A 12,012-nucleotide genomic window follows, 5' to 3' on the forward strand; every position below is an offset into this window, starting at 1 on the left:
GACGTGCGGCGATTAACCTGTGCGGTAGTGAAAAGGAGTTAAAAAGAAGGAAGTGTGCGGATGCGGAAAGAATGGAATAATTGTGGTAGGCTGCCGGCTGAGTAGTTTGGTGAATGTTTGGTGTGGGTCCGGCGCTGCCGATTGGATGGTGGTGCTGCAGTGTGAGTCAGATAAAAAAAAAAAAAAAAACAGGAGTAGGATCCAATGGGACTAACTGGCATGTATAGACGCGTGTAATGCAAAAGGGCTGTTTTTGGTAGCATCTTTAGCTTACGGCCATACCACCCTGAACACGCCCGATCTCGTCTGATCTCGGAAGCTAAGCAGGGTAGGTTCTGGTTAGTACTTGGATGGGAGACCACCTGGGAATACCAGGTGCTGTAAGCTTTTCTCACTTTTACTTTATACAGGGGGCGCTCCACTTCACGATTAATTTAAATCTATCACTCCCCTTCCATTTTACTATTTTATATATATATATATATATTTTTCTCTCATTCATAAAGGCAGCTTTTAGAAACCGTTTTACTCTAAATACTTCCTGGTAATTCTAGGTGCTGTAAGCTCTTCGTGCCTTTATTCCACCAGGGCGCGATCTTCTCACAAACTTGAAGACTGTCACTCCCCATTCACGTTTTACAACTTATTGTTAATGATAAAGAGACAGCTTTTTACACACAGTTTTAAACAAAGTACTGATATTATTCCTCTTCAACTCACCGCTTTGTTTTCTATGCAAAAACCACTTCGCCACAGAAGACTCGATATTATTGGCATAGCAAGTTCTGCTCTTCTCCTTTCAAAACTTGCTAAAAGCTGTATTTAAAAGAACAGATTGGCCGGGGTAATTCACACCCTTCAATGCCAGCTTAATGTTTAGGTTAGTGGGAATCACAGAGGAATTAGGGATGGAAACTTCTTTGCTGGTGGTAGAAGCGGTCTGGTGAATTTTTAGAGAGAAGAGGCCGTCGATGTTTGAATGTAGAAAATTGTTCTGGCTGCAGCCTGCATTATGGACTTGTTGGTGTGTGTAGCTCCCAGTGTTCTGACAGCGTGACGTTTTGGGGAAGCATGTGATTCAGCAGCTACCAGTGGGCTTCGTGCGGCGGAGATTTTGTGGCTGTTAGCGGAGTTGATAACAGAGGGTCGTTAAGAGAAGCCTGCATGCAGTAGGCAAAGGAGTAATGTTTGCCGGCGGGGGACGTGCGGCGATTAACCTGTGCGGTAGTGAAAAGGAGTTAAAAAGAAGGAAGTGTGCGGATGCGGAAAGAATGGAATAATTGTGGTAGGCTGCCGGCTGAGTAGTTTGGTGAATGTTTGGTGTGGGTCCGGCGCTGCCGATTGGATGGTGGTGCTGCAGTGTGAGTCAGATAAAAAAAAAAAAAACCAGGAGTAGGATCCAATGGGACTAACTGGCATGTATAGACGCGTGTAATGCAAAAGGGCTGTTTTTGGTAGCATCTTTAGCTTACGGCCATACCACCCTGAACACGCCCGATCTCGTCTGATCTCGGAAGCTAAGCAGGGTAGGTTCTGGTTAGTACTTGGATGGGAGACCACCTGGAAATACCAGGTGCTGTAAGCTTTTCTCACTTTTACTTTATACAGGGGGCGCTCCACTTCACGATTAATTTAAATCTATCACTCCCCTTCCATTTTACTATTTTATATATATATATATATATTTTTCTCTCATTCATAAAGGCAGCTTTTAGAAACCGTTTTACTCTAAATACTTCCTGGTAATTCTAGGTGCTGTAAGCTCTTCGTGCCTTTATTCCACCAGGGCGCGATCTTCTCACAAACTTGAAGACTGTCACTCCCCATTCACGTTTTACAACTTATTGTTAATGATAAAGAGACAGCTTTTTACACACAGTTTTAAACAAAGTACTGATATTATTCCTCTTCAACTCACCGCTTTGTTTTCTATGCAAAAACCACTTCGCCACAGAAGACTCGATATTATTGGCATAGCAAGTTCTGCTCTTCTCCTTTCAAAACTTGCTAAAAGCTGTATTTAAAAGAACAGATTGGCCGGGGTAATTCACACCCTTCAATGCCAGCTTAATGTTTAGGTTAGTGGGAATCACAGAGGAATTAGGGATGGAAACTTCTTTGCTGGTGGTAGAAGCGGTCTGGTGAATTTTTAGAGAGAAGAGGCCGTCGATGTTTGAATGTAGAAAATTGTTCTGGCTGCAGCCTGCATTATGGACTTGTTGGTGTGTGTAGCTCCCAGTGTTCTGACAGCGTGACGTTTTGGGGAAGCATGTGATTCAGCAGCTACCAGTGGGCTTCGTGCGGCGGAGATTTTGTGGCTGTTAGCGGAGTTGATAACAGAGGGTCGTTAAGAGAAGCCTACATGCAGTAGGCAAAGGAGTAATGTTTGCCGGTGGGGGACGTGCGGCGATTAACCTGTGCGGTAGTGAAAAGGAGTTAAAAAGAAGGAAGTGTGCGGATGCGGAAAGAATGGAATAATTGTGGTAGGCTGCCGGCTGAGTAGTTTGGTGAATGTTTGGTGTGGGTCCGGCGCTGCCGATTGGATGGTGGGGCTGCAGTGTGAGTCAGATAAAAAAAAAAAAAAAACCAGGAGTAGGATCCAATGGGACTAACTGGCATGTATAGACGCGTGTAATGCAAAAGGGCTGTTTTTGGTAGCATCTCTCGCTTACGGCCATACCACCCTGAACACGCCCGATCTCGTCTGTTCTCGGAAGCCAAGCAGCGTAGGGTCTGGTTAGTACTTGGATGGGAGACCTCCTGGGAATACCAGGTGCTGTAAGCCTTTCTCACTTTTACTTTATACAGGGGGCGCTCCACTTCACGATTAATTTAAATCTATCACTCCCCTTCCATTTTACTATTTTATATATATATATTTTTTTTTTCTCTCATTCATAAAGGCAGCTTTTAGAAACCGTTTTACTCTAAATACTTCCTGGTAATTCTAGGTGCTGTAAGCTGTTCGTGCCTTTATTCCACCAGGGCGCGATCTTCTCACAAACTTGAAGACTGTCACTCCCCATTCACGTTTTACAACTTATTGTTAATGATAAAGAGACAGCTTTTTACACACAGTTTTAAACAAAGTACTGATATTATTCCTCTTCAACTGACCGCTTTGTTTTCTATGCAAAAACCACTTCGCCACAGAAGACTCGATATTATTGGCATAGCAAGTTCTGCTCTTCTCCTTTCAAAACTTGCTAAAAACTGTATTTAAAAGAACAGATTGGCCGGGGTAATTCACACCCTTTAATGCCAGCTTGATGTTTAGGTTAGTGGGAATCACAGAGGAATTAGGGATGGAAACTTCTTTGCTGGTGGTAGAAGCGGTCTGGTGAATTTTTAGAGAGAAGAGGCCGTCGATGTTTGAATGTAGAAAATTGTTCTGGCTGCAGCCTGCAGTATGGACTTGTTGGTGTGTGTAGCTCCCAGGGTTCTGACAGCGCGACGTTTTGGGGAAGCATGTGATTCAGCAGCTACCAGTGGGCTTCGTGCGGCGGAGATTTTGTGGCTGTTAGCGGAGTTGATAACAGAGGGTCGTTAAGAGAAGCCTGCATGCAGTAGGCAAAGGAGTAATGTTTGCCGGCGGGGGACATGCGGCGATAAACCTGTGCGGTAGTGAAAAGGAGTTAAAAAGAAGGAAGTGTGCGGATGCGGAAAGAATGGAATAATTGTGGTAGGCTGCCGGCTGAGTAGTTTGGTGAATGTTTGGTGTGGGTCCGGCGCTGCCGATTGGATGGTGGGGCTGCAGTGTGAGTCAGATAAAAAAAAAAAAAAAACCAGGAGTAGGATCCAATGGGACTAACTGGCATGTATAGACGCGTGTAATGCAAAAGGGCTGTTTTTGGTAGCATCTCTCGCTTACGGCCATACCACCCTGAACACGCCCGATCTCATCTGATCTCGGAAGCCAAGCAGTGTAGGGTCTGGTTAGTACTTGGATGGGAGACCTCCTGGGAATACCAGGTGCTGTAAGCCTTTCTCACTTTTACTTCATACAGGGGGCGCTCCACTTCACGATTAATTTAAATCTATCACTCCCCTTCCATTTTACTATTTTATATATATATATATTTTTTTTTTTCTCTCATTCATAAAGGCAGCTTTTAGAAACCGTTTTACTCTAAATACTTCCTGGTAATTCTAGGTGCTGTAAGCTGTTCGTGCCTTTATTCCACCAGGGCGCGATCTTCTCACAAACTTGAAGACTGTCACTCCCCATTCACGTTTTACAACTTATTGTTAATGATAAAGAGACAGCTTTTTACACACAGTTTTAAACAAAGTACTGATATTATTCCTCTTCAACTGACCGCTTTGTTTTCTATGCAAAAACCACTTTGCCACAGAAGACTCGATATTATTGGCATAGCAAGTTCTGCTCTTCTCCTTTCAAAACTTGCTAAAAGCTGTATTTAAAAGAACAGATTGGCCGGGGTAATTCACACCATTCAATGCCAGCTTAATGTTTAGGTTAGTGGGAATCACAGAGGAATTAGGGATGGAAACTTCTTTGCTGGTGGTAGAAGCGGTCTGGTGAATTTTTAGAGAGAAGAGGCCGTCGATGTTTGAATGTAGAAAATTGATCTGGCTGCAGCCTGCAGTATGGACTTGTTGGTGTGTGTAGCTCCCAGTGTTCTGACAGCGCGACGTTTTGGGGAAGCATGTGATTCAGCAGCTACCAGTGGGCTTCGTGCGGCGGAGATTTTGTGGCTGTTAGCGGAGTTGATAACAGAGGGTCGTTAAGAGAAGCCTGCATGCAGTAGGCAAAGGAGTAATGTTTGCCGGCGGGGGACGTGCGGCGATTAACCTGTGCGGTAGTGAAAAGGACTTAAAGAGAAGGAAGTGTGCGGATGCGGAAAGAATGGAATAATTGTGGTAGGCTGCCGGCTGAGTAGTTTGGTGAATGTTTGGTGTGGGTCCGGCGCTGCCGATTGTATGGTGGGGCTGCAGTGTGAGTCAGATAAAAAAAAAAAAAAACAGGAGTAGGATCCAATGGGACTAACTGGCATGTATAGACGCGTGTAATGCAAAAGGGCTGTTTTTGGTAGCATCTCTCGCTTACGGCCATACCACCCTGAACACGCCCGATCCCGTCTGATCTCGGAAGCTAAGCAGGATAGGGTCTGGTTAGTACTTGGATGGGAGACCACCTGGGAATACCAGGTGCTGTAAGCTTTTCTCACTTTTACTTCATACAGGGGGCGCTCCACTTCACGATTAATTTAAATCTATCACTCCCCTTCCATTTTACTATTTTATATATATATATATTTTTTTTTTTTTTCTCTCATTCATAAAGGCAGCTTTTAGAAACCGTTTTACTCTAAATACTTCCTGGTAATTCTAGGTGCTGTAAGCTGTTCGTGCCTTTATTCCACCAGGGAGCGATCTTCTCACAAACTTGAAGACTGTCACTCCCCATTCACGTTTTACAACTTATTGTTAATGATAAAGAGACAGCTTTTTACACACAGTTTTAAACAAAGTACTGATATTATTCCTCTTCAACTGACCGCTTTGTTTTCTATGCAAAAACCACTTCGCCACAGAAGACTCGATATTATTGGCATAGCAAGTTCTGCTCTTCTCCTTTCAAAACTTGCTAAAAGCTGTATTTAAAAGAACAGATTGGCCGGGGTAATTCACACCCTTCAATGCCAGCTTAATGTTTAGGTTAGTGGGAATCACAGAGGAATTAGGGATGGAAACTTCTTTGCTGGTGGTAGAAGCGGTCTGGTGAATTTTTAGAGAGAAGAGGCCGTCGATGTTTGAATGTAGAAAATTGTTCTGGCTGCAGCCTGCAGTATGGACTTGTTGGTGTGTGTAGCTCCCAGTGTTCTGACAGCGCGACGTTTTGGGGAAGCATGTGATTCAGCAGCTACCAGTGGGCTTCGTGCGGCGGAGATTTTGTGGCTGTTAGCGGAGTTGATAACAGAGGGTCGTTTAGAGAAGCCTGCATGCGGTAGGCAAATGAGTAATATTTGCCGGCGGGGGACGTGCGGCGATTAACCTGTGAGGTAGTGAAAAGGACTTAAAGAGAAGGAAGTGTGCGGATGCGGAAAGAATGGAATAATTGTGGTAGGCTGCCGGCTGAGTAGTTTGGTGAATGTTTGGTGTGGGTCCGGCGCTGCCGATTGGATGGTGGGGCTGCAGTGTGAGTCAGATAAAAAAAAAAAAAAACATTAGTAGGATCCAATGGGACCAACTGGCATGTATAGAGGCGTGTAATGCAAAAGGGCTGTTTTTGGTAGCGTCTCTCGCTTATGGCCATGCCAGCCTGAACACGCCCGATCTCATCCGATCTCGGAAGCCAATCAGGGTAGGGTCTGGTTAGTACTTGAATGGGAGACCTCCTGGGAATACCAGGTGCTGTAAGCTTTTCTCACTTTTACTTTATACAGGGGGCGCTCCACTTCACGATTAATTTAAATCTAGCACTCCCCTTCCATTTTACTATTTTATATATATATATTTTTTCTCTCTTTCATAAAGCCAGCTTTTAGAAACCGTTTTACTCTAAATACTTCCTGGTAATTCTAGGTGCTGTAAGCTGTTTGTGCCTTTATTCCACCAGGGCGCGATCTTCTCACAAACTTGAAGACTGTCACTCCCCATTCACGTTTTACAACTTATTGTTAATGATAAAGAGACAGCTTTTTACACACAGTTTAAACAAAGTACTGATATTATTCCTCTTCAACTGACCGCTTTGTTTTCTATGCAAAAACCACTTCGCCACAGAAGACTCGATATTATTGGCATAGCAAGTTCTGCTCTTCTCCTTTCAAAACTTGCTAAAAGCTGTATTTAAAAGAACAGATTGGCCGGGGTAATTCACACCCTTCAATGCCAACTTAATGTTTAGGTTAGTGGGAATCACAGAGGAATTAGGGATGGAAACTTCTTTGCTGGTGTTAGAAGCGGTCTGGTGAATTTTTAGAGAGAAGAGGCCGTCGATGTTTGAATGTAGAAAATTGTTCTGGCTGCAGCCTGCAGTATGGACTTGTTGGTGTGTGTAGGTGCCAGTGGTCTGACAGCGCAACGTTTTGGGGAAGCATGTGATTCAGCAGCTACCAGTGGGCTTCGTGCGGCGGAGATTTTGTGGCTGTTAGCGGAGTTGATAACAGAGGGTCGTTAAGAGAAGCCTGCATGCAGTAGGCAAAGGAGTAATGTTTGCTGGCGGGGGACGTGCGGCGATTAACCTGTGCGGTAGTGAAAAGGAGTTAAAGAGAAGGAAGTGTGCGGATGCGGAAAGAATGGAATAATTGTGGTAGGCTGCCGGCTGAGTAGTTTGGTGAATGTTTGGTGTGGGTGCGGCGTTGCCGATTGGATGGTGGTGCTGCAGTGTGAGTCAGATAAAAAAAAAAAAAAAAACCAGGAGTAGGATCCAATGGGACTAACTGGCATGTATAGACGCGTGTAATGCAAAAGGGCTGTTTTTGGTTGCATCTCGCGCTTACGGCCGTACCACCCTGAACACGCCCGATCTCGTCTGATCTTGGAAGCTAAGCAGGGTAGGGTCTGGTTAGTACTTGGATGGGAGACCACCTGGGAATACCAGGTGCTGTAAGCTTTTCTCACTTTTACTTTATACAGGGGGCGCTCCACTTCACGATTAATTTAAATCTATCACTCCCCTTCCATTTTACTATTTTATATATATATTTTTATTTTCTCTCTTTCATAAAGGCAGCTTTTACACACCGTTTTACTCTAAATACTGCCTGGTAATTCTAGGTGCTGTAAGCTCTTCGTGCCTTTATTCCACCAGGGCGCGATCTTCTCACAAACTTGAAGACTGTCACTCCCCATTCACGTTTTACAACTTATTGTTAATGATAAAGAGACAGCTTTTTACACACAGTTTTAAACAAAGTACTGATATTATTCCTCTTCAACTGACCGCTTTGTTTTCTATGCAAAAACCACTTCGCCACAGAAGACTCGATATTATTGGCATAGCAAGTTCTGCTCTTCTCCTTTCAAAACTTGCTAAAAGCTGTATTTAAAAGCACCGATTGGCCGGGGTAATTCACACCCTTCAATGCCAGCTTAATGTTTAGGTTAGTGGGAATCACAGAGGAATTAGGGATGGAAACTTCTTTGCTGGTGGTAGAAGCGGTCTGGTGAATTTTTAGAGAGAAGAGGCCGTCGATGTTTGAATGTAGAAAATTGTTCTGGCTGCAGCCTGCAGTATGGACTTGTTGGTGTGTGTAGCTCCCAGTGTTCTGACAGCGCGACGTTTTGGGGAAGCATGTGATTCAGCAGCTACCAGTGGGCTTCGTGCGGCGGAGATTTTGTGGCTGTTAGCGGAGTTGATAACAGAGGGTCGTTAAGAGAAGCCTGCATGCAGTAGGCAAAGGAGTAATGTTTGCCGGCGGGGGACGTGCGGCGATTAACCTGTGCGGTAGTGAAAAGGAGTTAAAAAGAAGGAAGTGTGCGGATGCGGATAGAATGGAATAATTGTGGTAGGCTGCCGGCTGAGTAGTTTGGTGAATGTTTGGTGTGGGTCCGGCGCTGCCGATTGGATGGTGGTGCTGCAGTGTGAGTCAGATAAAAAAAAAAAAAAAACCAGGAGTAGGATCCAATGGGACTAACTGGCATGTATAGACGCGTGTAATGCAAAAGGGCTGTTTTTGGTCGCGTCTCTCGCTTATGGCCATACCACCCTGAACACACCCGATCTCATCCGATCTCAGAAGCCAAGCAGGGTAGGGTCTGGTTAGTACTTGGATGGGACACATCCTGGGAATACCAGGTGCTGTAAGCTTTTCTCACTTTTACTTTATACAGGGGGCGCTCCACTTCACAATTAATTTAAATCCATCACTCCCCTTCCATTTTACTATTTTATATATATATATATTTTTTTTCTCTCATTCATAAAGGCAGCTTTTAGAAACCGTTTTACTCTAAATACTTCCTGGTAATTCTAGGTGCTGTAAGCTGTTCGTGCCTTTATTCCACCAGGGCGCGATCTTCTCACAAACTTGAAGACTGTCACTCCCCATTCACGTTTTACAACTTATTGTTAATGATAAAGAGCCAGCTTTTTACACACAGTTTTAAACAAAGTACTGATATTATTCCTCTTCAACTGACCGCTTTGTTTTCTATGCAAAAACCACTTCGCCACAGAAGACTCGATATTATTGGCATAGCAAGTTCTGCTCTTCTCCTTTCAAAACTTGCTAAAAGCTGTATTTAAAAGAACAGATTGGCCGGGGTAATTCACACCCTTCAATGCCAGCTTAATGTTTAGGTTAGTGGGAATCACAGAGGAATTAGGGATGGAAACTTCTTTGCTGGTGGTAGAAGCGGTCTGGTGAATTTTTAGAGAGAAGAGGCCGTCGATGTTTGAATGTAGAAAATTGTTCTGGCTGCAGCCTGCAGTATGGACTTGTTGGTGTGTGTAGCTCCCAGTGTTCTGACAGCGCGACGTTTTGGGGAAGCATGTGATTCAGCAGCTACCAGTGGGCTTCGTGCGGCGGAGATTTTGTGGCTGTTCGCGGAGTTGATAACAGAGGGTCGTTAAGAGAAGCCTACATGCAGTAGGCAAAGGAGTAATGTTTGCCGGCGGGGGACGTGCGGCGATTAACCTGTGCGGTAGTGAAAAGGAGTTAAAAAGAAGGAAGTGTGCGGATGCGGAAAGAATGGAATAATTGTGGTAGGCTGCCGGCTGAGTAGTTTGGTGAATGTTTGGTGTGGGTCCGGCGCTGCCGATTGGATGGTGGTGCTGCAGTGTGAGTCAGATAAAAAAAAAAAAAAAAACAGGAGTAGGATCCAATGGGACTAACTGGCATGTATAGACGCGTGTAATGCAAAAGGGCTGTTTTTGGTAGCATCTTTAGCTTACGGCCATACCACCCTGAACACGCCCGATCTCGTCTGATCTCGGAAGCTAAGCAGGGTAGGTTCTGGTTAGTACTTGGATGGGAGACCACCTGGGAATACCAGGTGCTGTAAGCTTTTCTCACTTTTACTTTATACAGGGGGCGCTCCACTTCACGATTAATTTAAATCTATCACTCCCCTTCCATTTTACTATTTTATATATATATATATATATTTTTCTCTCATTCATAAAGGCAGCTTTTAGAAACCGTTTTACTCTAAATACTTCCTGGTAATTCTAGGTGCTGTAAGCTCTTCGTGCCTTTATTCCACCAGGGCGCGATCTTCTCACAAACTTGAAGACTGTCACTCCCCATTCACGTTTTACAACTTATTGTTAATGATAAAGAGACAGCTTTTTACACACAGTTTTAAACAAAGTACTGATATTATTCCTCTTCAACTCACCGCTTTGTTTTCTATGCAAAAACCACTTCGCCACAGAAGACTCGATATTATTGGCATAGCAAGTTCTGCTCTTCTCCTTTCAAAACTTGCTAAAAGCTGTATTTAAAAGAACAGATTGGCCGGGGTAATTCACACCCTTCAATGCCAGCTTAATGTTTAGGTTAGTGGGAATCACAGAGGAATTAGGGATGGAAACTTCTTTGCTGGTGGTAGAAGCGGTCTGGTGAATTTTTAGAGAGAAGAGGCCGTCGATGTTTGAATGTAGAAAATTGTTCTGGCTGCAGCCTGCATTATGGACTTGTTGGTGTGTGTAGCTCCCAGTGTTCTGACAGCGTGACGTTTTGGGGAAGCATGTGATTCAGCAGCTACCAGTGGGCTTCGTGCGGCGGAGATTTTGTGGCTGTTAGCGGAGTTGATAACAGAGGGTCGTTAAGAGAAGCCTGCATGCAGTAGGCAAAGGAGTAATGTTTGCCGGCGGGGGACGTGCGGCGATTAACCTGTGCGGTAGTGAAAAGGAGTTAAAAAGAAGGAAGTGTGCGGATGCGGAAAGAATGGAATAATTGTGGTAGGCTGCCGGCTGAGTAGTTTGGTGAATGTTTGGTGTGGGTCCGGCGCTGCCGATTGGATGGTGGTGCTGCAGTGTGAGTCAGATAAAAAAAAAAAAAACCAGGAGTAGGATCCAATGGGACTAACTGGCATGTATAGACGCGTGTAATGCAAAAGGGCTGTTTTTGGTAGCATCTTTAGCTTACGGCCATACCACCCTGAACACGCCCGATCTCGTCTGATCTCGGAAGCTAAGCAGGGTAGGTTCTGGTTAGTACTTGGATGGGAGACCACCTGGAAATACCAGGTGCTGTAAGCTTTTCTCACTTTTACTTTATACAGGGGGCGCTCCACTTCACGATTAATTTAAATCTATCACTCCCCTTCCATTTTACTATTTTATATATATATATATATATTTTTCTCTCATTCATAAAGGCAGCTTTTAGAAACCGTTTTACTCTAAATACTTCCTGGTAATTCTAGGTGCTGTAAGCTCTTCGTGCCTTTATTCCACCAGGGCGCGATCTTCTCACAAACTTGAAGACTGTCACTCCCCATTCACGTTTTACAACTTATTGTTAATGATAAAGAGACAGCTTTTTACACACAGTTTTAAACAAAGTACTGATATTATTCCTCTTCAACTCACCGCTTTGTTTTCTATGCAAAAACCACTTCGCCACAGAAGACTCGATATTATTGGCATAGCAAGTTCTGCTCTTCTCCTTTCAAAACTTGCTAAAAGCTGTATTTAAAAGAACAGATTGGCCGGGGTAATTCACACCCTTCAATGCCAGCTTAATGTTTAGGTTAGTGGGAATCACAGAGGAATTAGGGATGGAAACTTCTTTGCTGGTGGTAGAAGCGGTCTGGTGAATTTTTAGAGAGAAGAGGCCGTCGATGTTTGAATGTAGAAAATTGTTCTGGCTGCAGCCTGCATTATGGACTTGTTGGTGTGTGTAGCTCCCAGTGTTCTGACAGCGTGACGTTTTGGGGAAGCATGTGATTCAGCAGCTACCAGTGGGCTTCGTGCGGCGGAGATTTTGTGGCTGTTAGCGGAGTTGATAACAGAGGGTCGTTAAGAGAAGCCTGCATGCAGTAGGCAAAGGAGTAATGTTTGCCGGCGGGGGACGTGCGGCGATTAACCTGTGC

General features: G+C 44.4%; 10 non-coding genes across 10 annotated transcripts; all 10 read left to right on the forward strand.

Moving 5' to 3' along the window:
• The first annotated feature begins 268 nt into the window (after nucleotides 1-268).
• LOC125733666 (5S ribosomal RNA) lies at nucleotides 269-387 on the forward strand. Its single transcript, XR_007393003.1, has one exon. It is a non-coding gene; the product is annotated as a 5S ribosomal RNA (ribosomal RNA).
• A 1,079-nt stretch (nucleotides 388-1,466) lies between these two features.
• Nucleotides 1,467-1,585, forward strand: LOC125735384 (5S ribosomal RNA). The gene has a single exon (XR_007394680.1). It is a non-coding gene; the product is annotated as a 5S ribosomal RNA (ribosomal RNA).
• Nucleotides 1,586-2,666: 1,081 nt separating this feature from the next.
• Nucleotides 2,667-2,785, forward strand: LOC125736220 (5S ribosomal RNA). The gene has a single exon (XR_007395504.1). It is a non-coding gene; the product is annotated as a 5S ribosomal RNA (ribosomal RNA).
• A 1,080-nt stretch (nucleotides 2,786-3,865) lies between these two features.
• Nucleotides 3,866-3,984, forward strand: LOC125733964 (5S ribosomal RNA). The gene has a single exon (XR_007393295.1). It is a non-coding gene; the product is annotated as a 5S ribosomal RNA (ribosomal RNA).
• Nucleotides 3,985-5,065: 1,081 nt separating this feature from the next.
• LOC125732926 (5S ribosomal RNA) lies at nucleotides 5,066-5,184 on the forward strand. Its single transcript, XR_007392289.1, has one exon. It is a non-coding gene; the product is annotated as a 5S ribosomal RNA (ribosomal RNA).
• Nucleotides 5,185-6,268: 1,084 nt separating this feature from the next.
• On the forward strand, nucleotides 6,269-6,387 carry LOC125730176 (5S ribosomal RNA). Its single transcript, XR_007390549.1, has one exon. It is a non-coding gene; the product is annotated as a 5S ribosomal RNA (ribosomal RNA).
• A 1,076-nt stretch (nucleotides 6,388-7,463) lies between these two features.
• On the forward strand, nucleotides 7,464-7,582 carry LOC125734801 (5S ribosomal RNA). The gene has a single exon (XR_007394104.1). It is a non-coding gene; the product is annotated as a 5S ribosomal RNA (ribosomal RNA).
• A 1,078-nt stretch (nucleotides 7,583-8,660) lies between these two features.
• Nucleotides 8,661-8,779, forward strand: LOC125729370 (5S ribosomal RNA). The gene has a single exon (XR_007389819.1). It is a non-coding gene; the product is annotated as a 5S ribosomal RNA (ribosomal RNA).
• A 1,080-nt stretch (nucleotides 8,780-9,859) lies between these two features.
• LOC125733667 (5S ribosomal RNA) lies at nucleotides 9,860-9,978 on the forward strand. The gene has a single exon (XR_007393004.1). It is a non-coding gene; the product is annotated as a 5S ribosomal RNA (ribosomal RNA).
• Nucleotides 9,979-11,057: 1,079 nt separating this feature from the next.
• LOC125735385 (5S ribosomal RNA) lies at nucleotides 11,058-11,176 on the forward strand. Its single transcript, XR_007394681.1, has one exon. It is a non-coding gene; the product is annotated as a 5S ribosomal RNA (ribosomal RNA).
• Nucleotides 11,177-12,012: the final 836 nt, after the last annotated feature.

This window comes from Brienomyrus brachyistius, chromosome 2, assembly GCF_023856365.1.
Source record: "Brienomyrus brachyistius isolate T26 chromosome 2, BBRACH_0.4, whole genome shotgun sequence".
NCBI lineage: Eukaryota > Metazoa > Chordata > Actinopteri > Osteoglossiformes > Mormyridae > Brienomyrus > Brienomyrus brachyistius.